The sequence below is a fragment of the Heterocephalus glaber genome, unplaced genomic scaffold (genome assembly GCF_053883595.1).
Source record: "Heterocephalus glaber isolate CG9 unplaced genomic scaffold, H.glaber_assembly_v1.0 deba00001764, whole genome shotgun sequence".
Taxonomy (NCBI): domain Eukaryota; kingdom Metazoa; phylum Chordata; class Mammalia; order Rodentia; family Bathyergidae; genus Heterocephalus; species Heterocephalus glaber.
In genome coordinates, this window is record NW_028258461.1 from 7,417,975 (window position 1) to 7,421,435 (window position 3,461).

The window sequence follows — 3,461 nt, forward strand, 5'->3', positions numbered from 1 at the left end:
AGTGGAGCTGGAGTATTTTCTCCTAGAAAGGAAAAGGCGCAGTGATAGCGCCTTCAATGAGTATCTGACCGGAGGGGCAGTAAGCAGACCTGGTGGAGGCGACAACCCCCACCCAGTGCAATTGAAGGAGATAGAGAAGAAAGTTGTGGTGCTGTGGAACACTGAATCCTGAAGGTAGATCTGAGGACCTGTTCCAGTCTTTGACCAAATTTCTCATCTCTGTATCTAAATGAGAAACATTAAAGACAAGGCCGTAAGATTTTCATAAAGCTAAAAAGATCTAACATAATGAACTATTTTGAGATTATGTCCTTTTAACATTTTTAGTGATAAAATGTCTTTTCTTTTATAAAATTATTGTGGAAGCTTTTAAAATTAACTTCACTTGGCAGTCAAACTTGGTATATTCTATTAGCAGACTCTGGTTAATTACAACCCAGACTCAGCACCCTTTGATCTTTCCAAGCAAGACAAGTAGTGCCTTCACCTTTTACATCCCTGGCTGCATATTAGCTATCCTTGTTTGCATATCAGCTATCCTTGCCTGCATATCAGCCATGGCCAGATGCTTCCTGCCAGGTGCTTTCCAATGCTTCACACTGTGTTGCTAGATGTCTTCAAAGCATACCCTGCTCACCCTCACATGCTTGCAATCAATAAATACTGGGTGCTCTTGGAGCCCTTTGTCTTTGCTGCCCAGAGCAGCATAGATCAGCCCTAAGACCCAGTTCTCTCTAAGTCTCATTTCTTTCTTTACTCTTTTCAGCTTGTATTATAGTGCCTCATAAGAAACTGTGGCCCCACTGCAGGGGTCTATGGTAATGTCTCCATTCCCATTCCCTATATATATATCTAAATCTAATATATATTTATGCACAGGTTTCATATATGTATTTTATAAGTATATATTTTATATGTATACAGCATATAGATAAATATATTTTATATGTATATATGTCTATAAGGTTTATAGACATATAAATATATTTATAAATATGTGTTATATAAATATATGAACATAATATAATAATATATAGGATTGATATATTTGTTTATATAATACTATATATTTTAATACTATGTTTTTTAGAAGAAATTTTATTGGTCCACAAAATCCACCTTAGATACAGACTTGTAAAGATGAAAAGGATTCTTCAAGATTAATCTCTTCATCCATATTTTATAAATGTGTAAAGGACTTTTGATAGCAGAACCAGGACTAGAACTTGAGTCACTTGGGCTAACTGAGTTTCCTCTCCCCTGCCCTGCATTCCAAATGGAAAGAAGCACCAAAGAAAACCTCCCCTGACCTTACAATGTAACAAATTTTTACAATGTACTGTTTATTTCCTGTTTTGTTTTAAATTCAGGAACACCAGTATAAAAAAATCCCAATGGGAAATGACAACTAAGATCCCTGCCTCATGATAGTTAACAGTTGAATTGGAGGTGGTCAATATAATGATCACTTAAATATTTTGCTGTCTTGCTCCCTCTTGAGTCAGAAGAAATCCCTACTCAGAGAGTTAATTTCTGATTAGTTGTTAATGCAACCAGTTTAGAAAATGGGACAGAGAAAAAGAAGCATGCACATACCATTTTCTGGTCGTTAATTTCCTAGCAATGGCTTACAGAGGTGGGTCAGCACATTGAAAGAGAAAACTGGAGCTATACTCGAAGCATGACACAGTTTGTAGCCTGGAGCAGTTGATCCAGGTGGAACTTGGGCCCTTGGATGGCTTGCACCTACGATTCTACCTGTAGTGGCAGGATTAAAGGGGCCGTAGGAACTAGGTGAGGTATATGTGGTGGCACTGCTCTGAGAAAACCTCTCTGTACTTCTAGATTAAAGGAAGCCTAGCTTTAACTAGAAATGCCTCAAAACATCATGATACTGGTGTATTAGTTTCTTATTGTTGCGGTAACAAATCACCCCAACTCAGTGTCTGAAAATAATACAAATTTACAAGCTTACAGTTCTTGATGTCAAAAGACCAAACTGGGTCTCACTGGGCTAAAATCAAGGTGTTGGTAGCACTGTTTTCTTTCTGGGACCTCTAAAAGAGAATCCATTCCTTGCCTATTTCAGTTTCTAGAGGCCACCCACTTTCCTTGGCTAGTGGTTATTGTACTCAAACTTGTGCTTCCATTGTTATGTTATCTGTTCTATTTCTAATTGTTCTGTCTCCCTCTTATGAGAATCCGTTGATTACATTGACTCCACTCATAGAAACTAAGGTTATCAGCTCGACTTAAGATACTTAATTTAAATATATCTGCCAAGTCTCTCTTGCTTTGTAAAGGTAATATACTCACAGGTTTTTAAATTAGGATGTGTACATCTTTGGGGAACAGGTTATTATTCAGCTTACTCAACCAGGAAAATTATATTTTGAAGTAAAATCAGGTAAGGAATCCCAATACATAAGTTGTATAGAAACAGAGCTGCTGTATTTAATGTTTCACCTATTCAACCTCCACTATGTCCTTCTTATGACAGCCCCAGGAGCACCCGAAGTAGAACCATGTGGCTCTGAAATCCATTTTAATATAATTGATTCATACCTGAAAGAAGGATATCATTTGGAAATACCTCAGCCACCACATTCTTGCTGTTATATTCTTCAATGAAACTTCATGCCTCTCAATGTTTGTCAATGAGCTCCACCAGACATGAGACCTTGCTCATTTATCCTGGGATTCCCAGAAGCTGAGGTCCTCATCGTTTGTTGAATGGAGGAAGTGAATAATCAACTGATGGTGACTAAAAACTGCTTAGCCAGCATCCATTTCCTATTTCCCTGCTCAAAATTATTCATGAGTCAGACCTATATATCACCATTGTTGGTGAAAGAACAAAATGGAACCCTGCCACTTGCCAGTCCTCACCAGTTCAAGTCCCAAATCATTTTTACACATGTGCAAAAACTGAGTTTAGCTTCTTGTCCTAAGTCTTAAAAGGATGTAATCTTTTACATTGTTATCATAAACACTTTATTTGCATATCATGAAAGTATACTGATATTCTGATGCTTCCCTTCCTCTGTCCCAGAATCTAATTCTTTTGGGTAAGATTAGAAATGAAACAAAGAGGGCCAGGGATTTAGCTCAATGGCTCTGCCCCTGCCTCACAAGCCCAAGGTCCCGAGTTCGATCCCCGGTACCAAAAAAGAAAAGAAATGGAACAAAGAATGTTAGAGATGAAGGAGCTATGGTGTCTTAAAGGTCATCTAGTGCATGCAACTTAGAGATGAAGAATCTAAGTCCTAGCGATCTAACGTGCAGTGTAGGGAGTATAGTTACTAATATTATATTGTATACTTGAAATTTGACAAGCGAGTAGATCTTATGTTCTCACCACACACACACACACACACACACACACACGATAGCTATGTAAAGCGTTATGTTAATTAGTTGTTCCTGTGTGTATTTTATCAACAAATCACACTGTATACCTT